Source organism: Nilaparvata lugens, chromosome 4, assembly GCF_014356525.2.
Source record: "Nilaparvata lugens isolate BPH chromosome 4, ASM1435652v1, whole genome shotgun sequence".
In the NCBI taxonomy this organism is placed as follows: domain Eukaryota; kingdom Metazoa; phylum Arthropoda; class Insecta; order Hemiptera; family Delphacidae; genus Nilaparvata; species Nilaparvata lugens.
The window spans coordinates 62,573,405-62,600,086 of NC_052507.1; the positions used below are offsets into that span (position 1 = coordinate 62,573,405).

At 34.1% G+C, this 26,682-nt stretch overlaps 1 protein-coding gene and 1 long non-coding RNA gene across 2 annotated transcripts in view; both read right to left on the bottom strand.

The window, feature by feature from the left end:
- LOC111045189 (serine proteinase stubble) overlaps window positions 1-26,682 on the bottom strand; it is a 312,932-nt gene that overhangs the window by 208,141 nt on the left and 78,109 nt on the right. The gene's annotated exons all lie outside the window — the stretch shown is intronic.
- Window positions 21,939-24,281, bottom strand: LOC120350901. The gene is made up of 2 exons (XR_005571093.1): window positions 23,728-24,281; window positions 21,939-22,090 (listed from the first exon to the last, which is right to left on the bottom strand). It is a non-coding gene; the product is annotated as an uncharacterized LOC120350901 (long non-coding RNA).

Sequence of the window (26,682 nt, forward strand, 5' to 3'; positions counted from 1 at the left end):
TCCAGCATCGGTAACCAAATACTTGTTTCCAGTTTGCCAGGGGACAATATTCTAACTAGCCGCGAGATGAATGTGTGCGAAAGACAGAATAAGAAAAAAGAAGAACAAAAGAAGAGGAAGAAGATGAATAATAAGAAACAGGAAGTAATTTGGGAGACCTCAGACACTGTGTCAGTTAAACCACGGAGTCACTGTCTCAATGCAACCTCTCTCTCTCACGCAATTTCTTCACTCTCGCACACAGATTCTCTCTTCTCCTCTTCCTCACTCTCTTTCTGTTCACCTTCAATTCATCTCACTCTATCACCCACTTCGCTTTCTTCCATTCTTCCAAAAAGACTGGCCTGATGATGACTCCACATTCCTACTTTCCTTGTCACATAAATTATGTATCTATATCTCCGCGTTTGGCGAAAAATATTTGTTGCATGTCATTACATGTGGGACACGGAAAATGGCTGTCATCATCCCGTTCTGAGCCGTGTCACAATATTTATGCATGTGTATCATACATGCTGAAGTGAATCGATGTCTTATTTAAATTCGTTTCCAAACTGGAATTTTATGCTTCTGAAATGATTGACTGGGTTGTGCTTCCTGTTTTATCTATGTTTCTACCTACCCTCCCTATCTGAATTACATTCAAATCTCAGTTTTATTGTCACCCATAAAATAGAAATCAACTGGAACTGAATTAATAAAATCAGATATAAGAAGCAGTGTTAATATAATATATATAAATAATAAATATCAGTGAATTGGTTTCCCGTAAATAAAATTTCAAAATATATCTTCATTATGGTGGAAATATGTATATACTCAACCAGATACATCACAAACAAACGATTCAGTTTCTAAATTAATTATTATTAAACGAGAATCCAAATTGAATTTTGTAAATCACCCTGCTGCGTTTAATTATAATAAATAAGGGTTTCTGTTTCTATTGATTTACTTGCAGAACTAACCACTTATTCTATTCATTATTTACTAGCAGGAAATCCATGCTCTGCAAGTAAAAAGTTGTAAGAAATACATAATATTCTTGAATGAAGCTCGGAATACACTCAATGAACTTCTGTCTATGATTGTATTGACTCCGTTTTCGGTATCCTATTATTTTATTCCCATCGAATTATGCTATTCAATCCATACTTTTACTATTCCATATGGTGTTTCGTTCACTTATTCAACAGTAGGCTATTCAATATCAATTTGAAACCAATTCTATTCTCATTCAACTTATGGATGAAGCACGAATTTTTATTTCCATGTTGAACATTGATATTCTTATTTCTAGTTTTTAGAGGAAGATAAAAGCGTTTGCTATCCAATGCTACAAGATTAGAAGATTTTTACAAATAAAATTTATTCGGGCTTCTCTATGAGGCTTTTCATTTAGTCGCAAAAACAAATGTATTCAGCTTTTTCCTGGAGACATTTTATAGACACAAATAAAACTTATTCATAGAGTATACGAATCTGAAATCTCGGAGCAATTCGAGATGGATAATAGCATAGCAGTGCACACAACTAATAACTGCGAATTATAGTGAGTCCCACGTTATAATGACAGTGGAGAAAGATAGGCGAACAACGTTGCCGAACCTCTGTCTTGTCAATGCCTTCCATAGACGGAAGCTGATGCAGGTTTATTGATGTAATATTAACTGTTCATTCTAGTTTAAAATAATCAATTATATTTTATTAGACGAGAAATAATATTTTTCAATAATTACATGATTAAGATGAAATATTTTGTTAATTAACTATTAATTCTACATTGTTAAAAGACGATCTGGCAACAGAGCAAAGAGAGAAAGAAATAGCGAAAAAGTGAAAAAGGATAGTAGAAAACGTTGCCGATCCTCTGTCTTGTCAATGCCTTCTATAGACGGTAGCTGATACAGGTTTATTGATGTAATATTAACGGTTCATTCTCGTTAAAAATAATCAATTATATTTTACAAAGCAGGAAATTATATTTTTCAATAATTTCATAATGAATTTTCATAATTAAGATGAGATATTCTGTTAATTAGTTATTAATTCTACATTGTTAAAAGACGATCTGGCAACAGAGCAAAGCGAGAAATAGATAGCGATCTCCGCTTTGTTGAATGATAGAGAGGGATTGCAATACCATTGCTGATCAAACATTGCCATTATAACGTGGACCAGACGAAAGGATTGTTGAGAGAGTAAATAAGGATCAATGTGAGATCGCAATTATAATTATGTCCAGTCCCCAATGTCAACACTGATCCTGCACCTCAACTGGGCCATAAAAAGTGTTACGAGACAAGAAAAAGATTGCCAATAGAGTAAGTAATTGCATCGCCAGCATTCTTTTACTTTCTAAAAGGCAAAATTAAAAGCAGGAAGGAAAGCTTGTTTCGAAAAAAATGTACGACATAAATATTACGTACGAAGCCAATGCAAATGCTTGTTATTTGTGTGGCCGAGATGGGCTCTCGGGTCCAATATTTGTGTTGGCCACGGGTAAATGATAGTAATAGTCATAAAATATCCCGGCCTAAACACCTGGTGCAGACCCAAAACCAATACTTGCCGGCCGTGAATGAGAGGGCATTAATATTCATGACAAGCGAGAGGAATAGATCGATGAGGGTAGACAGAGATGGAGTGTAAGATGTTAGTAAGGAGTAAGCGAGAATGTAGATAAACGAGAACATGTTCTGGAAAAAGATGGAGAATGAGATGTTAGTAAGGAGCTATTGAGAAAGAAGATAAACGAGAACATGTTCTGGAAAAAGATGGGGAATAAGATGCTAGTAAGAAGCAATTGAGAAAGAAGATAAACCAGAACATGTTCTGGAAAAAGATGGGAAATTTGCATATTAGTAAGGAACAAGCGAGAAAGAAGTAAACAAGGAACATGTTTTGGAAAAAGATGGAGAATAAGATGTTAGTAAGTAGCAAGCGAGAAGATCGTGGAAGAAAGAAGAACATGTTCTGGGAAAAGATTGGAAGAAGATGGTGAATAAGATGTTATTAAGGAACAAGTGAGAAAATTGTAGAACTTGTTCTGGAAGCTCGACTGTTGAAACCTATATTTATTCCATTATTATGTACACACACATATGCAGTATGCATAATGAGAAATGTTAAGATTGATGCTTGCAGACGTAAATTCGATGTTATTTTAGCAGGCAGTTGCCATCCTCGTCATTATGACAGGACTAGTAATTAGGATTGATTTGCTCCCTGACACCAAATGGCTCAGTTAGCTGCAATCTGCATCCCAGCATAACTTGGAGTGCAGGAAAGTTGAGCTCCTGAGTTAGGTCCACGTTATAATGACAGTGTTTGATCAACATTGGTGTTGCTGTCTTCGTCTATCATTCGACAAAACAGATAGCGCTATCTTCTTCTCGCTGCGCAATGTTGTCAGATCGCCTATTAACAATGTAGAATTAATAGTTAATTAACAAATTATTTTATCTTAACTATGAAAACTCATGAAATTATTGAAAAATACACCTTCATTCAAAAAGAATACCACGACTTTGAAAATCTGTATTCAATCAAGGAAACATAATAGAAACTTGGGTTTTAAATCAAAATGAAGATTATCAAAATAAGTTTTCCCCCACTAGAAAACAAGTTCACAAATGTTCAATGTAACCCCCTCCAGACGCTGGAGTGGTATCAATACGATACTCGAACTCGTTGCACACCCTCAGTAGCATATCGGGCGTAACAGTTTGTATAGCTGCTGTTATTTCTTGTTTGAACTACACCCTTATCTTTAACGTACCCCCATAGAAAGAAATCGCAGGGGGTGAGGTCAGGGCTTCTTGGAGGCCAGTGATGAAGTGCTCTGTCTCGAGCTGCTTGGCGGCCAATCCATTGCCTCGCATAGTTTTCATTCAAATAGGCACGGACAGATGAGTGCCAATGGGGTGGTGCTCCATCATGCTGGAATATGGAACTAAAAAGAACTTTAAAGCTTCCTCGAATCGATGACAGATAGTGCTCCACTCTCCGTTTATTCTTTGCAGAGTTATCAATTATTTTCAAAGTTGTGGTGTTTTTTTTTTTTTTAAATAATACATATATAATATAAATATAACCGAATCACGGTGTATAAGGTTTTCAGCATTGTTTGTGTAGATTCCATCTCAAAAATCAGAGAATTGAAATAATTATCAACATACCCCCATCTCTACAGTATGAATACAATATGATTCTACAATTTCCTGGTGATTGAAAAGCAGTTCTGTATTTGTAATCTGAAAGACATGCTAACCATGCATGAAAAAAATAGACTGATGTTGTCACGTGGTATTTTAGCACCACAAAATATTTTTGAAATGAACTATTGAGCTTTAATAGAATTATAAAATAGAAAGGAAAGATAGCCTAGTCAGAGTACCACTCAAGTAAAATTGAATGTTATTGGTGGTAAAGAGTATCATATTATCTAAAGCGATAAGAGAACCAAGCAAAGTTGTAATTCAACAATAATGAGAATTCATTGACAGAAATAAAAATTATAGAACGGCTTATTTATTATTGGCAGATCATAAAAAGTAAAAGTTTGCATGTACATTTGAGATTAGAAATCTTTGTTTTTGTACTAAATGAATCAATCGATCTAGGATCAATCGACAGTTCTTTGAATCGATACCTAACGAATCAGCTGATTGCTCGACCAACCAGTATGAATTAAATAATAAAGTTTACTCACAAAATATATGTTATATACACTAGGGAAGGTTTATGTAAATAGATAAGGACAACTATTATTGTTACATGAGTATTTATTGCAATCTAAAAAAGTATGAAAATCAAGAGTACACAAAGCTCACATAAAAAATGAAATGTATACTGTTTTATAGTATCATATATCGAGATTTATTTATTGGAATAATCTAAGACAATCACTCAATTTACTTATATAAAAACTTTTTATTTATCTTTGTATAACAAAGTTGGAGAAACCCTGAATCTGAAGTAACCAATTGCATTGAGTCTTACTAAGATTAGAAAGCCAATCAGAAGGAAGCTTACAAATCGTTCAAGGAAGAGATGAAATTTTTCTGAAAATCATTTCTCTTTGGCTTGTGATCCCGATCTGTGAGGACGCACATGGAGATTAGGGTTCTCTCTTCCTATTAAATTTTAAAATCATCATGCCAACCCCACCTAATTATATTTGGGAAATTCATGCATCTACCACTGAGCTAGAGCTGCGGTCCGAACCCAGCATATTTGCGAGCCGGACGGCCTTAGCTTTTTGCGAATTTATTTGCAAAATAGGGATTTTAGCAACCGCTCTTATAAATATCAAGAATACCGCATCACCTGTGAAGGATTTGCAATTTACCACTTTACACAATGTCACCCAACAAGTGGGACAAAAATCTGCATCTTTACAATGTCTGTGAATGCATCTGTGTTAATGTTTTTGTTCCCATTTCTACAATATGATTTCAAGCAACGCTGTACTCAAATAAGTAATTTCAGATAACAATGAACGAGATAACGCACGTTGCTTTTTCAGTGGAATTCATGCATAATAATGTCAAGTGCTAACAAGCGTGTGGTACAATAAGTTGCGTATAGAGAATCATATAGAAAAAATGGAAGCCTATGTTCATAAGAGATAAGACCATATTATTTTTCTTCATCTTTCCATCTTTGTTTCCCCTTTTTGTGTAGGAAAAGCAGAATCTTGATGAACGAACTTCACTAGAACTTAAACAAATTAATTCTACGCAAATCTGTATTGTATTTTGAGAAAAAAGTGGCTGATTACTTGATTTGTCTAAGAACTTTGATTATATTTATCTTCAAAATGGTTGATAATATCTTAGAGAACATTATATATCACTAGCAGGTAACCCGTGCTCCGCAAGGGTCTATTTTGAAACTTGACAAACTAAAAACTTGACGTAATAAAATCTTGAAGAATTGAAAATAGACCTATAACCATCCCCGTTTAATTAAAAATCTATAAGCAAAATTTCAAGTTAATCAGTCCAGTAGTTCAGACGTGATGATGAATCAAACATAATGTTCCTATCCCGTTCGTGTATAAGCCAGCTCTTTCCTTTATTATCGTATAGATTTAGGATATTTCCAATCTAGTATTAATTTATATCATCTTCTATATCATGAGGTGAACATCCATTCATTTATTCATTCACCAAATCGATGAAATCATATAATTGACCGAACGTAGTGAGGTCTATGTTATAACTAGGACTTTCTTTTGTCTGTCTGTATGTAACGCGATTACGGCCAAACGCGTTGATAGAATTCGATGAGATTTGGCAGGAATACTGCTTTTTCAACTGCGCGTCGATGTATACACAAGGGTTTTTTTAGGAATTTTTATTTTAAAGATAATAAATGAAAAAAAAGGAATTTCTCCATACTCTGATATCACTAAATACAATCATCTACTTTGAAGATAGGATTAATCAGACTTTAGAATTATTCATAATCAATCAGCTGACAAGTGGATTATTCATTGCATGCATTACACAGATGTCTGGCCGTGTCTATTTCTATAAGGTAGGGTTTTAATATTTTTTATGATGCGTGCCCATCAGTATTAATATTCTCACATTTGAATAACAAATTTAATAGGTGATTGAAAATAAAATAAAAAATGATCAAATTAACTGAATAATTCTGGAGAAATTATAATATTCTTGATTGAAAAAAATAATTTTAAAATAGTTGAGAAATATTTTTATGAGATGGAAAGATTATCACGGAACTAGATAAATTATCATTATGGGATACAAATTCAAACATGAACTGAGTTTATGAACATAAGTGAGTTTTTGATCTTGGAAAAAACAAATAACAGTTTTTAAGATTAAATTATAATTGCACTGTGAATTATGATTCAACTGAATCAACTAGAACAGGTGACATCAGATACTTATGGATGAGAAAACTGTGTGAGGTCTACTGTTCACAGAACTACTAGTTATTACTGGACATATTATGCGTAAATTTATGACTCTAATAATACACAAAACATAGTAACAACAAACTTTGAAAAATACTTATAGAACTTCTGCATGCATCCAGTTTAGGAACAACAAATTAATCTTAGAAAAGTTTTCCAGCTCTCTACTTCTACCCCTGTTTCCTGAATCTATGTTTCTAGGTCTCAATCTCTCAAGCGAACTAATAAACATCCAATTTAAATAATCTTCTAGCAACTGCACAACACTGGATGCCATTACTTTTGATAGACACACCGACTCATACATTCTTTCACTCTTTCTCCAGAGCCAATGCCATTATTGCGCCGAAGGATATTATTAGCCACTTTTCGAGTGCTATCCACTGCCTTCTGTATATCCACTGCCTTCTGTATAGTGGACCACGAGCGTTTGCCTCTCAATGAATCAGCTAATAATACTAATGATGGGTTTCATTGCAACTCTTATGATACTTTGTCAATGTCAGCTTCCATATATCGCAGCCGCGTTTCCAATGGAGAATGGGCTGAGATGAAACGCATTTTTCAAAGCCTACTTAAGTGGCTTCTACAGGCCTACACTACACATTTGTTTCTATATATGTAGATCTAAGTATATATAGATGGTCGTCTATTCAAGTAGCTGGTATAGGCCTACACTACACATTTGCTTCTATATATGTAGATATAAGTATATATAGATGGTCGTCTATTCAAGTAGCTGGTATATAGTGAGGTCCACGTTATAATGGCAGTGTTAGATTGCTATCCTTGTCTATCATTCAATAAAGCGTATAGCGCTATCTCTTCCTCGCTTTGCTCTGTGCCAGATCGTCTTCTCACAATGTGGAGTTAATAATTAATTAACAAAATATTTTATCTAAATTATGGAAATTCATCATGAAATTATTAAAAAATTCAATTTTTCGCTTAGTAAAATATAATTGATTACAATACAAATGACACTAATGTAATAACATTGAAAGATATAATAATAAGATAGTCCTTGTGCTATTTTTCTTCCAAATTTATAGGTGAAAAAATCCGAAATACCGATATCCGGTATCAGTCATCCTCCATAGAAGGCAGTGGCAAGGTAGTGAATCGGCAACGCCTTTCTCCTATCCTCCTCCACTGCCATCAATATTTTCTGATGATTGAAAAATATACATTCTTGACGAATAAAATACGATTAATCATTTTAAACAAGAAAGAACAGTTACCATTACATCAGATATACCGGTATCAGTTATTCCACATAGAAGGCAGTGGTAAGGCAGATAATCGGCAACGCTGCTCTCCTATCCTTCTCCACTGCCATCAATTTATTATCTAATGATTGAAAAATATACTTTCTCGACGAATAAAATACGATTAATCATTTCAAACAAGAAAGAACAGTTACCATCACATCAGATATACCGGTATCAGTTATCCTCCATAGAAGGCTGTGGCAAGGTAGTGAATCGGCAACGCTGCTCTCCTATCCTTCTCCACTGCCATCAATTTTTTATCCAATGATTGAAAAATATACTTTCTTGACGAATAAAATACGATTATTTTAAACAAGAAAGAACCTTTCTCCTATCCTCCTCCACTGCCATCAATATTATCTGATGATTGAAAAATATACATTCTTGGCGAGTAAAATACGATTATTTTAAACAAGAAAGAACAGTTAAGATTACATCAGGTATACCGGAATCAGTCATCCTCCTTAGAAGGCAGTGGCAAGGTGGTGAATCGGCAAAACTGTTCTCCTATCTTCCTCCACTGCCATACCTCACTATAGTAGAAGATGATACGCGAGAATTACAAATCTACATCCAGTATGTCAGTGAAAAGTTGCAAGTTATAGAGCTCGGCTGGAGATCGTTAAGAATGCACTTTCCTTCAGAGCAATAAAGTTCAGGAAATTGGGGCAGCGGGTATCAATTCAGGTCTGCCACTGGATTTGAAATTGATTGGATGAATCGCTGAAAGAATCTGAGCTATTAATTGTAGCTATCTGTGGTTCGAACGCTAGAGGCATTACAGAACTGTTGATTTCTATAGAGAGGTCCACGTTATAAAGGCAGATCGCTGGCCTAGTTCAACACTACTACAACTCAAAAATCCAAGTTTTGAGAAAAAGGCAATATGTTTCGAATCATTACTATGAATTATTGTGCATTGCATTTGGAATGTCGATTTCTCCCTTTTCAAATTCAAATTCAAATTTTATTTATTCAAACTCACAATATTCACATTCAGAATCAATAAGAAAAACAAAACACTCAGCTCAGTAAGATAAAAAATAATTAATGGAAGATTAATAAAATAAATACTGGTATGTTTTATTAGATATACGGTAAATTTGTGAATCGGAATAAAAAATACTACCTGCTGGAAGTATACAATACTCCACGTTTGCAAGCAGGAATGAATATCACTTCAACTAATTTCAAATGCATGAATAAAAGGAGAAAGAAAAAGAGAAAAGAAAGAAAAGACTAACATCCATTCACTCTCACATTCACACACCTTGCACACTTTCCAATAACAGCTCATCTTACTAATGCTTATTGCCAGCCACCAAAATTACATTTTAACTACGAAATAACATTGAATAAGGATTCTAAATGGTCAGGCATAAGACCTCTGAGCCATCTAAGAATTCTTTTTTTGAAAACAAGTTGATTTTGAAGCCTCTTGATTTCAATTGGGATGTTATTAAAAAACTTAGGGCCAAGAAATACAAACGATTTCTGGAAACAAGTGGTATACGATTTGGGAAGTCTCAGTAAATCAGCTGTCACTCTCCTAGTTTGATAGCTGGGAACATCCCTGAGCAACGTATGACCACCTTGTAGAAGAAGTATAATATTCTTAGACTTAGTTGAGTGTAGCTCTGGAAAGAGGAAGGAAAGCTGAGTAAAATTATGTAGAAGTCTCAAAAATGATAATTTTTGAGTTGAGCACTGTTGAACTGGGGCAGCGCAGTGTTTGTTTAGCAATGGTATTGCTATCCTTGTCTATCATTCAACCAAGCGGATAGCGCTATCTCTTTCTCGCTTTGCTCTGTGCCAGATCGTTTTTCAACAAATATTATTAATTCACAAAATAAACAATCTCAATTAAGCTTATGAGAATTTATCATTAAGAAGTCATTCAAAAATATACTTCCACGATGAATGAAATAAAACTGATTATTTTGAACACGAATTGATTCCATGCTATCCTTGTTCATTCGATAAAGCAGATAGCTATCCTTCTCTAGCTCAGCATCGTTGCCAGATTGTTCTTAGCAATATATAAATTTGATCAATTAACAAAATACCTAATCTCAATTACGAAAATGTATTATTTAATCATTCAAAAATATACTTCCTTGACGAGTGAAATATGATCGATTGTTTTATACGAGAATGAACAGTTGATATTACAACATAAGAAGATAATAATTATAATAGAAAAAGAATTAATAATAATTTAACAAAATATTCTCATCTTAAACATTAGAATTCATTATGAAATTATTGAAAAATATAATTTCTTGTTCAATAAAATACAATTAATTATTTCAAAAGAGAATTAAGAGTTAATATCAAACAAAATATTTCATCTTCATCATAGAAATTCATTATGAAGTTATTGAAAAATATAATTTCTTGTTCAATAAAATAAAATTGATTATTTCAAAAGAGAATGAAGAGTTGATATTACATCAATAAACCTGTATCAGCTACCGTCTATAGAAGGCATTGACAAGACAGAAGATCGGCAACGTTGTTCTCCTATCTTTCTACACTGCCATTATGAACGTGGACCTCATTATAGATTTTTGGGAGTCTGGTTCTTCTGTAGGTTATTATATTGATTGATCACAGTAGGATTGATGAAAGTGAGAGAGAAACCATCTTTTCTGAAGTAACAAAATCTGGTTTATATTCTTCTCATTATCATTCTTCCACTTGTTATTCTTTTTTCCTACAGTTAGGTTGAAAAGTGGCCATTGCTGCACTGATTACAGAACGCAAAGAATCACTTTTCCGCTCTAGTGCGGGAAAAATTTTTCTGCACTCCAGATTTGCAACATGGCAACGCAAAATACTTAGTAGGTTATATGGAGCAACAGTGCAGCAAAATCAAAATGAAGTTGGTAACAGTGACTGGGCTGCTATAGTAAGCAGAGGTGCAACCAAGCACAACGCGCTAATTATTATTCATTATATATTATAACCAAGGACAACGAGGACTTTAGGATTTTAGGATTAAGGTTTTTATCAATAATAAAATTACACAGAAAAACATTTGATGCATTTCAGGCAATTTTACCCATAATTACCCACTTTTCATATTCAATGGTAACTGTAGGAAAAACTTAATGTGAAATACGTGCGCAAAGTTCCTCTGCTGCACTCAAGAAACCATTCCGCCCTCGCCTACGGCTCGGGCGTAATAGTATATTTCGCACCTAGGGCCGAAAATGAGACTTTTCCGGCTCGAAATCAGTTTTTGAAGTCCGAGGCCGTAGGCCGAGGACTAGAAAAGATTGAGAGCCGGAAAAACATTTTTGCCCATGGTGAGAACGTTATTTTTCGCCACACAGAAAAATAAACAATATAAATATGAGAATAATTGTTTATTAGGCACATCCGAAAGCAAAACAGGAAGGTCATAGCTCTAGCAAATCTGAGGTAATCTGAATATCAGGAAATTGTCCAAGTATTTTTATTTTTTATCCTGATTTGTATAAATAACCTAAAAGATTATGTTCAATTATGTAAGAGGTTGAGTTTATACTTTTTATTCTTCCAAATGACAATAAGATGATATTATTATGAATGTTTTGATTCTTGAATAATAAACACAAATAATGAAAAGTTTTTTGATCAGCTGTTCTAGCACACTTGAAATTTGGCCAATCTGAATGTCAACGTCAACAATGCTTGTTGTCATTGACTTCGGGAGTTTAGGTTAGAAGTTCTATCTTACTCTGAAAATCGAATTTGAATAATTTATAATATTTATATCTTATCTGTATTTCATTCATCCAAATAAAATGATAGTATTATTTTGCAGAATACTTTATTCAATTCTAGAAGCATAAACTGATTCCGTTCAGAATACTTTATTCAATTCTAGAAGCATAAACTGATTCCGTTACATAAACTATTTGTAAAAACGTTCAGCACCATGGATATTGCCCAAGTAGTTCGAAAATTATCCACCAGGTTTCGTGATAAACGATTAAACGCAGTACAATTAAAAGCAGGTTTGAGGTTAGATTCTATTATACTCTGAAAATTGAATTTGAATAGTTTATAATATCTTATTTGTATTTCATTTATCCAAATAGAATGATAGTATCTTATTGCAAAATACTTTATTCAATTCTAGAAGCATAAACGGATTCCGTTTCATAAACAATTTTGTAAACACGTTCACATCAAATCAGAATCAGCTGACTTCAAGGTTATTTTACAGCCCTAGGGCCGTAAAACTTTTACCGGCCTGGTCAGAAAACAATCATTTTCGGCCTCCATATGACGCACGAAAACCAGCTCATTACATCCAAGTGGGGCGAAAACGTTTCTTTCGGTGCAGCAAACTGTCACTTTGCGCACTAGTTGCACAAATAACTATACCCTGTTTCTTTAGCTCTGGTTCCACTCCAAAATAGTTCATTTCTGAACTCTCCTGGCCAAATGCACGAGAATTCATAATTATTTTCAAACGAAAAGCCCAATTGAATCTTGTACGAGCATTTAATTGAATCTTTACAGCATTTAATTGGGATTTTCGTTTGATAATAATTATTAATTAATAATTTATAATAATTATTAACAAAGAAACATTTATCACATCTGATAAACCGTTTTATAACTTGAGACCTTGACACATCTTTGAAATATATAAATATTATCCATGATTCAAGGTTGAGCTTTATAAGAAGACAGATCATGTATATGAGCATCAGATTTATAAATATTCTACCATTTGATTTTGAATTAAAAGTCCGAGATAGAATGATTGATACTTGGATTAAGGATAGGTTCTTTTTTTCACTGGGAGCTGAGTGATGGTAATGTCAATTTGATTTATTGTTTTTTTCTCATTCAATTTTGTTTTTTATTTATATAATATTTACTCGTTTATTCTCTCTAGTTGATACTTTTTTCAAGTTATTGTTTTCATTTATTCATTTATTCACGGTATACAAATACTCCCACCAGCGGGCAAGATGTTTTTCTTCTGCTGGTAGCGCCTAAAATATTCTACTTTTATCTTAAGTTTTCATGATTAGTCAAGTTCTATTTTTATGTTATTTCTCAGTTCAAGATATTATGTTTTTGTTAGACTTGTTTGTCAATATCAAACTTTTGTAATGTATGATTTTTTTGGCAAATGAATTTCGAATCAATTAATTAGCATTTGAACAAATGCAACTTACAATTTATTTCCATCTGTAGACTGGCTGGCCGCTATGGCTTCGTATAAAATGGACGCTGCTATCCAGAGAACGTCAGTTTGGTGTAAGGGTAAGCATTCCTGACCGGCAATTAGGAGGTGCCGGGTTCGATTCCCGTGCTGACAAATAATTTTTGTATAGTAGCATTCATCAAATTCCCACCTAGCTGTCAGTCAATATCTGCAATAGCAAAAGCCTTCGGGGTGATTTACAACATTTAATTAGGAGTATTGTTTAATAATAATTATTCATTTATTAGCATTTGAAAAAAGACTACGCCTCGTTTCGGAAAGCCAATTTTCTGACTCCAGCTGTTTAAAGTCTAGAACTTAGTTGAATCCTGAGCTCGGAAACCAGCCCTCAAACTCCAAGTATAGTCATAATACACTTTTGCAAATCCTATACCCGGTTGCAGAGTCGTTACATAAAATCAAACATAGCTATGTGAGACATAGTTTGAAATCACTCACATGGTTGGTCGTTGCACAGTCGTTTGCCGAAGCCCATTTAGCTATATCTCGAATTAGTATCACACATTGGTCACACTGCAGCTCTATTCACTTTTTTCCGTACATGCTTCTATCCAACTTTTTAATAAACATCTTTCAAAAAAAGCTATCACAACCTCTAAAATGCATTTTTGGTGAGTGTAGATATTGGATTCAACAGCACGACTTCGGGCCCATAACTTGAATGACAGTTTTTAGCTATTGGAGACATAAATAAGCTCTTTTTGACGACTCTGCAACGAAATCATGTGTCTAATTGGGCGTTTTTAGTTTTATGGGAGCTATAGTTTGCTTTGACATATGTGCAACGAAAAGTGGAGTTATCGCTTCATAAATAAGTTAAATGCCTGATTTTAACTTTATGTGACGACTCTGCAACCGAGCACTAGTACAATAGATTCCCTGATTGAATAGTAAGTTTCTGCTGTTGGGATCAGATGTAAATACACTAGGCCACCAGCCTAGGCTACCAGTGATAGAGCAAGGCCTACATCCGGCATCCCAAAGGCCTAGAGCCTGAAGCCTGATGCCTAGAGGCCGGCTGACTACAGTACATAGGCACAGAAGAAGGCATTACCAACTAAACACGTCTACGTGCTTCGAATCGTTAATAAACAGAAAAGCTGAGCTAAGCTAGTGGAGACGGACTCTTCCTTCCTTTGCATCTCGAATTTCAACAGGTCAGTGATGTGTATGTGTACCAGCTGTTTCTCTTTCACTCCTATTTACCATTTTCTTCTGGTTTGCTTTTTCTCTTTTCTTCTTCTTTATATTTGTCTTCTTCCTTTCTCATTTTCTTTTTGTTGTTTGGGTTGGTTTGTTCACGAGTTGTGTGGCAGAGAGGACCAAAAGTTCTAACTTCGCCTTCAGTGATGGCAATTATTAATTTAAATTTCTTCTTCTTCTTCTTCTTCTTCTTCTTCTTCTTCTTCTTCTTCTTCTTCTTCTTCTTCTTCTTCTTCTCCTCCTTCTCCTACTCCTCCTCCTCCTCCTCCTCCTTCTTCTTCTTCTTCTTCTTCTTCTTCTTCTTCTTCTTCTTCTTCTTCTTGTATTACTTATTATCTTCCTCGTTCATTTTTATTAGTTATTTCAATTCTTTTTTTACTCATTTAATACTCTTGTTTCTTGATCTATTCCCTCATCTTGTTTCAACATTCACCTGATTTTTCCAGTTACATCTTCTTTTTCTTCATATCAAGTGTCTCCCATTTTACATTTCCTAGTTCGCTTGTTCTCCTTTCTTCTTCCTTTCAATCTTGCTTTCTTCTTCTTCTTTTCTCATTGTGTATTCTGTTATTGTTTCTTCATGTTCCTTGAAGATTTTTTCCAACACAAGTCAGTTTTCTCTACATTCAACTGTCTCATTTTCTTTTCCAATTCTGATTACTGTTGTCATTCTTGTTTGTTTTTTTTGGTCTGTTGTTGTTGAACCCTCCCTCTATCTATCCGGTCGTGTGTTGATCGGAAGGATATTATTTTATATCCTTCTTAGGATATCGACAATAATTATTTGTTGAAACACTGCCGAATATTGTAAGTTACATTACAATTTTATATTATCGTTATTCTAATTGCATTCAATCTTTAATATCGGGGGACCGAGCTTTGCTCTGGAGTGTAAAAGCATAGAAAATTTATAACGAAAGATTGAATTTATAGTTTATATTTATTTATTCAATTTCTCAGTCGTACAATTATTTTTACAGTTATATGAGGAGGCACAACAGGCTTATGCCCAAAACTGTCCCTTTTATAATTTATACTACAATCCAAATCAAAATCTAGGTTAAGCTACTATCACTCATCAAAATAACAATTTATTCACACTTCAAAAAACAAACACATCATCAATATTACAAACAGATTTACTATGAATTCGATTTAGAATGATATACTATGTTTGCTACAATATTTGTTAATATACTATGTATCACTAACACAGCATCTAGTTACTATTTTGGACTTTCTGAAGAGAAAATGTTTTCTAAAAAAAAGAGAAATAAACGAAAATGAATTCCTCTTGCTGAATTTTCCTTCTCGTGAGATCAGCTGGATGATCCCACACACATGCACTCGTTCACTCTCTTCCATTACGGTATCGACAGACGACAAAATTTCCAGCTGTTTTTTCCAAGGACGTATTTATCCTTTTAATGTCCTTTAGCGAGATATCCAAGTGTTGAGACCTAGTGCAATCGAATCTTCATATCATAAACCTACTTTGTTCCAAATTTCGTAAAAATCGTTAGAGCCGTTTTTGAGATCCGTTGAACATAAATATATACCGATATAACCAGATAACCACATAACCATAATATCTTACCCTAGAGGATTCGAAGGCCCCTTTCATGTGGAAAAATTAAGTGAAATAAGATAATATAAAATTACCTTTTCTATTTCCTCGTTCTCCTTCCGCCTATTCATGACCATCATCTTCTCGTGCGACTTCCTTTGCACTCCAACTGATCACTCTCTCACTCTCTCTCTCTCTTTCTCCCTTCTTGTTCATTTCTCTCACTTTGTCCTCATTTCCTTATTACCCTTGCTCACACCCGCTTTACCTGTTCACAACTCAGCACTTACTTTCATTCATTATAATTAGCCATAAATTGCAAACTTACTTCCCATCTCATTCATGTATTCTTCTTTTTAACATCCCATTATTCTCTCATTCCTCTAACTTCACTTGCTCAGTTTTCCTCCTTGTCTACAGTAGCTCCTTTCCTTCTTCAACTGGTGAAATCCAGGGAATATGCATATTGCGCCCAGTGGTCTGACCATATTGCGCCCAGTGGTCTGACCATATTGCGCCCAGTGGTCAGACCATATTGCGCCCAGCGGTCTGACCATATTGCGCCCAGTGGTCAGGCCTTATTGTGCCCAGTGGTCAGACCATATTGTGCCCAGTGGTCAGACCATATTGCGCCCAGTGGTCTGACCATATTGCGCCCAGAGGTCAGACCATATTGCGCCCAGCGGTCAGAATGTGTTTTGTGCCGTGCTTTGAATTTAGAAAGTTAATTTTGAATTTAGAATTTAGAAGCACACACAATATAACTTAATAAAAGGGATGCTTGATAAACATACCTAGTGCTAAAGAATGGGAAACCAGAAATGATAAGAGAGACAACGAAATAGAGAGAAGGTATCAATTATATTGTCACCTCTTACAGTTAAATTCAACAATTAATAAAACAAAAGGAAGTTACATTATGAAAACCGAAAACAAAATTACTAAAGTTAAAAGTTATCTCTGAAATAGATAATACGGTAATAACCTACTCCGTATGCTCTACATTTGAAAACGTTTTAGATTGAATCATAAAAGCTTAAAGGACTCTAATTTCAAAAGAGCAATTATTGAAAATTATCATTGATATGTCTCAGAAGTTAATCATAAATAACCATACATATGTTAAGAAAAGATCCACATAAAATTCATAAAATTCTTAGAACATTAAATTTTGAACACACTTGGAAACTTTAAAACACTATCAAAACATTATCAAATATTAATGATCCCCCCCAATAATAACTATTCAGTATCTTTATATCATGAACGCTGCAAGGACAAACATTTCTCAAGTATCACATCATGGTATACTACCTTAAAAAAAAAAACTAATCAAAAAGATATGTCATCAAAACAAATTTAGGAAAGGTTAGGGTCCTTGAAACTTCATTTGATCCTTTACAACTTTAAGATGAGAATTATTTTAAAACATTAAATTTAATCAATAAGGGACATTTAAAAATTCATGTACTCATTCAACTTTTAGTAGTTTAGAAGATTATAATTATTTATAAATTTAAAGAAAACTGAAATTCCCAGCTGGATCCTTACAGAGAAAATATGGCCTCACCTTTCAATGTAAAGATACAACCGAAAATCTATTACTCAAACCAAATTAATAAAATTAATAACTATCTATCCCCAATAATATCTCAAAATTATGATTTAACAAAAGTCTAATTCTGCACGTTTACTTGATTGAAAGTCTGTCGTCACTAAAACCCATTTTGTCACATCCGGAGTTCCTGGGATGTTCGTTTAATTTGGAAAAAAGTTGTTACCTCATAGCTGTTTCTTCAAATTGAATCTAGGCTCGGCGATCGAGCTCTACACGTCCAGATGGACAGGAGACAGCATACCCCAAGCTAGGACGGCCATCGATTCAGAGGCGTCTCAGCGGCTTACAGACACACGTTCATGAACCCATGAAATGATGGATTCGTACGTTGATCCCCGTACTTACACCGCTTTAGTAGCGGTTATAGGAGAAAAATCTCCATTGTGAGGTGACAATTTGATACTCTCTCTCTTCTTAATTAAAGCGACTACATAGGCAAAAGACTAAAAATGCTGCTGGAACAAAAGGTTCCAGAGCCAAATACTAAAAAAAGCCTAAAGCTGGCATGGAAGCCAAGATTAATACAAAGTTCTGAACAGACTACATTTAGTACTGCTAATGACAGTCGACAGACGCTGAGTGAGTCCACTACGCTTTTCTCGTCTTGAGGTGGACAGCTGTGAGATCGTCCATACTAAATAGACCTAACCAACACCAACTGTGATTGGCAGTTACTATTCTCTAGAAAAATTTCCACCAATAGAAAGGGACGTTACAACTACAATTTAAGATGCATTCTCCCACCAAGTGACAGCTATTTTTCCTAGGCAGCTATAAATTCCTTGCCTTATAAGGTTGTGAACCAGACTTATATTCTAGGAAAATCGTTGATCTTCCCACAACTTCTACGCACACACTTACAGAGTCAACACAACACAACACAGAAAAGCAGAACAGCAAAATCCATTTTTATAACAGGCTAACTTCTCAGGCTAATTTGCATAATTCTCATCACTCATAATTGTAACAATATTTATTGTTACAATACTCCCCCTTCTTGAGTGTGGAACACAGGGTTGAGTCGTAAAAAATTTGGCAGAAAACAACATGACAAAGCTATCAGTAACACCCTGTATAAGACTAATAACTACAAAAAGGAATTATTCACCTCAAAATTTCAAATAAAATACTAATAATGAATCTCAGACTAATCAAACTCGAACTACAATCATGTGAAAGCAACAAAATTTTTAATGAATTTCAAAGAACTAGCCATAAACATCAAGAGGAACAAGCAAAATAACCAAGTTCAAAAATTTTTAAATAACCAAGTGGACTAGCAACAAATTTCGATCTCACAAAAGTTAAGACAAAAACTCTGAGCATAATCAACTAATTTGGCATAATCAAGATATCTTGCAACATAAAATTTTGCAACATAAGACACCAAAAAAAATTCTGTAAAGTGAACTAGAAATTGTGCAAAACCAGCTGCCAAACTCCACATCTAGACGGGCCCTGTCTCATATGAAGCCGAACCACCAGTAATAGACATCAAAAACAGTGACAAAATAAAATCAAAATTAATTCAGACAGCTACTTTTCTAAAGCAACTGAGAGGAATCCCAGTATAATATGCACCTTTCAATGGTCCCTCACAACTGATAAGATAATTTGCTGAAATTTCTTCCAGACAAAGATAAAATGACCAAAATATTCAAAGAGACTCTCCAATCAATCCTCTGCTGTTAAGTTCATAATCAGATTATCCCATAGTTAACCTCAACAAAAAAAAATTTAAATAGAAACAACAAATTAAAAAAAAAAATATCAAATTATCACAATCATATGACCAGACCATCATAACTCGACAAGTTGTTAAAATCGAGCAACTGACATTTGACGCATCTCACCACTGAAACAGCTGACGGCCGCCTCATGTCAAAGCAACCCTGACCTACGTATGCAACCGCTTTTCAATGTCATGAAGCCAATAACTACACAGAGTTAACTCACATGCAACGATGTTAGCAGCTTACGTATCATGATACACGTCGACCTTGATACACGTATCAACTTAGCAACAAAACTCATATCACCCATTTATACTCTCTATCTCGTTCCTTGCAATTTCGTGCAACAAAATAACGTCGGTTTTAGCTAAAGATAAAGGACATCGCGAATTGTCCCACAATTACCCAGCAACACCTATGCTACAATTCTGAATTTTCCCTTTTGGAAAAGACTAAGATCTTCACTGTTTCACAAACAGAGATAAAACTATTCAGTACATCATTACCACTTAATTTCCGTTACTCATTACTCACTTGGGACAGCAACATTTGAGGACAATATACATACACCAGTATACCTACAATTTGTGCTTCCTATCACCTTGGTAAAACCACAGTATCACAACTAATGGACCTTGGCAACTCAAAAAAAAAACTGACTACAATATTCTCTCCATAAAATCTCTACATACTATCTTCTCCTCATATACACAATAGATCTCATTTCTCCAGCACATGAAGCAATATGACAGAGCAAACGCCTAGGCCAATGATCATGATAACAGACACTGAATTACCTATCATAGAGAAAATTTTCCACTATCGACTAGTATATAACTGAACTAAGCTCCACAAAAAATATTTGAACAAAATTTTATACTGCCTACCACACTCAAAGAAGAACCTTCAGAAACTCAAACCTTTATTTTAAGAATTCCGGTGACAAAACAAGCTAAGCAAACAAGATAAGCATTTTCCCAAGATTAATAAAAAAAAAATAGTTCCATATTCTATAGTACTGAAACCTGTTCCATTTCCCGTTACATATTCCCTTTTTTTTATCATCACAAAAGTTGTGAAAAATTTAACTACCTCTATTTTCTTCCCGTTCCCTATTTTCTATTTTTTTTGTTTTATTCAATCATTTTTCCATGTTTATGTTATATTAAAGAACTACTTTTCCTATTTTTCTACATTTCCCGTTTCTTCCCCTTTCTGATATTAATCACTTTTGCTGCAATTATTATAGGACATGATTCTATATCCTGTCTATCTTATTCAATTATTCTTCACTTTATTATTACCCATCATAAAAGATTCCTAGAAATTCAAGGTCACAAGATACTAAACCAACATTATAATATATTAAATTTTCCTAATTTATCCACCCAATACTGCAACAAAAATATCAATTATCCTATCACCATGTAAAATTAATTCTCATAATTAATTATCACCATACAATTCAAATATTATTTATTTATTTTAGATTTCCCCAATTTCTCTGTATTGAAATAAATTACTTTCCACTGTCTGCATCACCAAATTAACTATAGCAGTATACTATTTATTATTACAAAATCCCAATTAAACTTTTCTCAATTTTTCTCTCATTTATTATACTCATTTCAAATTCACATTGACTTATTAATAATATAACCTTTTTTCTATTAAATAAAACTTCAGATTTTCACTACCCACATTATTTAGATAAATTTTATCCCAAGAAATTAGATAATAAATTTTGACAGTGTATTGTGGCCATTCCCAGCTATCAATCTAACGAACCTTTCAACTGAGGCTTACCCTAAAATTTCAAAAAAAAATCCTGATCTTGGTTAGCATTCCATCTATTTTCTTCAGACCCCCATAAATCTTCAGAAAGGAACCACACCATTCAACAGAATAACCTAATTTTAGCTCATACTTCTCTGAGTACCTTTTGCTAAAATTCTAGCTTCCATTCCACAAATACAACAAGGATAGTCCCAGCTATAAACCTTGATTTGTCATATGGACCTCATCTGAGTAGTGCCCCTTACAACTGGCGACACTCACTCCAGATACTTAATTCATCAAACAAAACTACAACTTCAACAGATAAGATTTCTCACATCTACCTATCTTAGCTCAAAAAAAAAATTACCACAGCCTAAAGGAAACGTTAACAAACCCTATCACGTCTGACAACTCTCTTTACAACGCCATACCACAAAATACACCCTATATTTTTATACCACATTACTGACCCTAACAATGAAATATTATCAAACAACTGAAATTCCAGTACTAATCAGATAACTAACTTTCGATAGACGAACATCTCAAACAATATAATAAAGGATAGACAATGTTTGTCTCGGCACCAACCTTACAGTATGTTGGCTCACCAGACCCGCTATTGAAGATCAGCATCACGGACAACATCAAGACTCAACACTGCAGCCATCGTCTATCAGCTCAATCAAACGCAAAATCGCCATTCACAAGACTTGGTGGTCTTTGATGCAACACTGAAATTAGGCTTTCATTAGAAGATGCAAGGACTAATTTAAACACAAAATCAAAACTCAAACAAACAAAATAAATTCAACTAAATCAATCAATTATTATTTTTCTGCTATACTCCTCAAATCTAAACTTCCTTCAACTTGATTCTCAATTATCCAGGCTACAATCTGCAATGCTACTGTCACTACAGTCTTCTGACATATCATAGCTTCCACTAAATTTCTGACTGTCCATAACATGTCATTTTCCATAAGAATCTCAAAAAAATAAAATTATCCCTACACCAGTATAATGCCTTGAGTGCCCTAGCTCAAGCTAAATGGAAACACAGACAGGGAAAATATTAATATTGATCACATTAATAAAATAATAAAAAAATTCAACTTCAATTAGTTTATCTTCAGCATTTGTATGCTGCTCCAAACTTCAATACTCATTTCTGGAATCAAGCATTCATTAGCCATAAGAATGTTTATCAATTTTATGAATAAACTGATTTGAAATTAACATAATAAGTCAATAAAAAGAGCAAAAGGAGCAGAGTGGCGCAGCTAATTGTGCCGTGCTTTGAATTTAGAAAGTTAATTTTGAATTTAGAATTTAGAAGCACACACAATATAACTTAATAAAAGGGATGCTTGATAAACATACCTAGTGCTAAAGAATGGGAAACCAGAAATGATAAGAGAGACAACGAAATAGAGAGAAGGTATCAATTATATTGTCACCTCTTACAGTTAAATTCAACAATTAATAAAACAAAAGGAAGTTACATTATGAAAACCGAAAACAAAATTACTAAAGTTAAAAGTCATCTCTGAAATAGTTAATACGGTAATAACCTACTCCGTATGCTCTACATTTGAAAACGTTTTAGATTGAATCATAAAAGCTTAAAGGACTCTAATTTCAAAAGAGCAATTATTGAAAATTATCATTGATATGTCTCAGAAGTTAATCATAAATAACCATACATATGTTAAGAAAAGATCCACATAAAATTCATAAAATTCTTAGAACATTAAATTTTGAACACACTTGGAAACTTTAAAACACTATCAAAACATTATCAAATATTAGTGATCCCCCCCAATAATAACTATTCAGTATCTTTATATCATGAACGCTGCAAGGACAAACATTCCTCAAGTATCACATCATGGTATACTACCTTAAAAAAAAAACTAATCAAAAAGATATGTCATCAAAACAAATTTAGGAAAGGTTAGGGTCCTTGAAACTTCATTTGATCCTTTACAACTTTAAGATGAGAATTATTTTAAAACATTAAATTTAATCAATAAGGGACATTTAAAAATTCATGTACTCATTCAACTTTTAGTAGTTTAGAAGATTATAATTATTTATAAATTTAAAGAAAACTGAAATTCCCAGCTGGATCCTTACAGAGAAAATATGGCCTCACCTTTCAATGTAAAGATACAACCGAAAATCTATTACTCAAACCAAATTAATAAAATTAATAAACTATCTATCCCCAATAATATCTCAAAATTATGATTTAACAAAAGTCTAATTCTGCACGTTTTACTTGATTGAAAGTCTGTCGTCACTAAAACCCATTTTGTCACATCCGGAGTTCCTGGGATGTTCGTTTAATTTGGAAAAAAGTTGTTACCTCATAGCTGTTTCTTCAAATTGAATCTAGGCTCGGCGATCGAGCTCTACACGTCCAGATGGACAGGAGACAGCATACCCCAAGCTAGGACGGCCATCGATTCAGAGGCGTCTCAGCGGCTTACAGACACACGTTCATGAACCCATGAAATGATGGATTCGTACGTTGATCCCCGTACTTACACCGCTTTAGTAGCGGTTATAGGAGAAAAATCTCCATTGTGAGGTGACAATTTGATACTCTCTCTCTTCTTAATTAAAGCGACTACATAGGCAAAAGACTAAAAATGCTGCTGGAACAAAAGGTTCCAGAGCCAAATACTAAAAAAAGCCTAAAGCTGGCATGGAAGCCAAGATTAATACAAAGTTCTGAACAGACTACATTTAGTACTGCTAATGACAGTCGACAGACGCTGAGTGAGTCCACTACGCTTTTCTCGTCTTGAGGTGGACAGCTGTGAGATCGTCCATACTAAATAGACCTAACCAACACCAACTGTGATTGGCAGTTACTATTCTCTAGAAAAATTTCCACCAATAGAAAGGGACGTTACAACTACAATTTAAGATGCATTCTCCCACCAAGTGACAGCTATTTTTCCTAGGCAGCTATAAATTCCTTGCCTTATAAGGTTGTGAACCAGACTTATATTCTAGGAAAATCGTTGATCTTCCCACAACTTCTACGCACACACTTACAGAGTCAACACAACACAACACAGAAAAGCAGAACAGCAAAATCCATTTTTATAACAGGCTAACTTCTCAGGCTAATTTGCATAATTCTCATCACTCATAATTGTAACAATATTTATTGTTACAGTTTGGCCACTCACAGATTGAATGTAACAAAGTGAACGTCCGTGACGTCATCACGAGTGATGTCACTTCGCTCTCACTGCGCAACATATAAACATTTAAACATTAAGAGAAATGCCAAACCGTCGACTTGAATCGTAGACCTCACTTCGCTCGGTCAATTAAGATATAGTCATTTTTGATCTCTGTCAAATTGGTTCTAGCAAACACATCGCATCAATCATTCATTCTAATGTTTTGACTTTTCATTTCTGGATTTTTTTAAATGACAAAGACAATCTGGGTGATGAGTGAAGATATAATTATAATTTTTGAAAACTTAAAACCTTCAAACACTAATATCTTTGAACCTCTGTCACTCAGCATAGCAAACATATAACAACTGTTCTCATCCTCAATCATAGTGACAGACTGAAAGGGTCAATATAGAGAGGAACAATATGTGCTAATTATCAAAAAGTTTATGGGGTGGTGTGATTTTGAATAAGCGTGAGATTCCCGGTCGATTTCAAAATTCGCCACAAGTTGAGATAAATCAATGGAACACTTTTAGAGTCGAATAGGAAGGAATGGTCGTTATAAAACAGACTGTTATCGAAAGTATAATTGACCGAGCGAAGAGAGGTCTAAGATTTACGTCGACGGTTTGGCATTTCTCTTAATGTTTATATGATTATATGTTGCGCATTTACGGCGAAACGCGGTAATAGATTTTCATGAAATTCGACAGGTTTTACAAAACTGTAAAAGTGTAAAAACTGTAAACTGTAAAAATCGACGTATATACAGAGTGCATATGGTTTGGGACGTCGTTCAGTTATAAATGTTATTTTTCTAAAATTTCTGTTCATTATTTGTTAGTATATATTCTTTAATTATTATAGGTTTTGGAATTTTGAATTCTGAATTTGTTTTATTTTTACTTTTTTCATAAGTATTTGAAATCTTTGTATTTTCGATTTTTGAATTAGGTGGTATTTTTGTTGTTTATATTATTCATTATTGCATAAGTTCGTATTGTTTCTATCATTATTTTTATTTTTTCATTTGTATCTGTACAATTTTTATTGTTAAGGAGACATATTTGGGGAAATCCGTTATCATCATTATGAATAAATAAATAAATGAACTATTGATTGCGTGCAATATCGCATGCAGTTAATAACTAAAATAACATAGTATTGTCTCTCGAACTTTCTCTGCTTTTGAACTTGGGCTGTCCTGTTGCCAGTATGTCTTGAAGGAGATTAGCTTTTGATGTTAGCATTTTTGATACACCAACCCCAACAGCCATTAGCCGTTTTACACCGATATCTCGCCGACACGACATACAGACAGGATTTACTCTGATGGACAGTATAAGAGGAGGCTGCGGTTTATAACTGCGCGGTGTCTACGGCTCACAGAACTACTAGTATATACCGTCATCACTTCAACAGAGAGAGAATGAGCGGGACAAATAATTATAATGTTACTTAATGTTACTTAATGTTAACTTAATGTTACTATAATTATAATGTTATAATAATTATAATGTTACTAGCTGGGATGACGTCACTACGTAAACAGTGTACGTGTGTATAGGTGCCATGTATCACTCCAATTTGACCGCTGGGCGCAATCCGTGTATGTTCGAAGTCTACACTCACACCCCGACAAAACAATAATAATAGACAGACAGTAAGCAGCTTGAAATTAGTGACATAAACGACCCATACCTCGGAATAACTCATCTTTTCTATATGGTTATAGCTACATAGGACGGTGTTGACTGGCATTAATAGATATAGACCCTGTTGCACAAAAGCCGGTTGAATTTCAACCATGATTAATTTCACGAGAACCAATCAGAGAAGGTCTTTTAGAAGAGACGGCTTCTCTGATTGGTTCTCCTGAAATTAATCATGGTTGAAATTTAACCGGCTTTTGTGCAACCGGCACATTCTCTGGAATCAGATCACATGTGATTTGAATTAAATTTTTTTCTTTAGTTAATATTAGATCGAGTATCGGGGACCGAGCTTCGCTCTGGAGTACAAAGCATAACACATTTATTACGAAAGAAGAACTTATAATAACATTCGTACAGAAATGTTCTATTTAATCACAGTAAATTGAGATTAATTCCCAGAGGAAT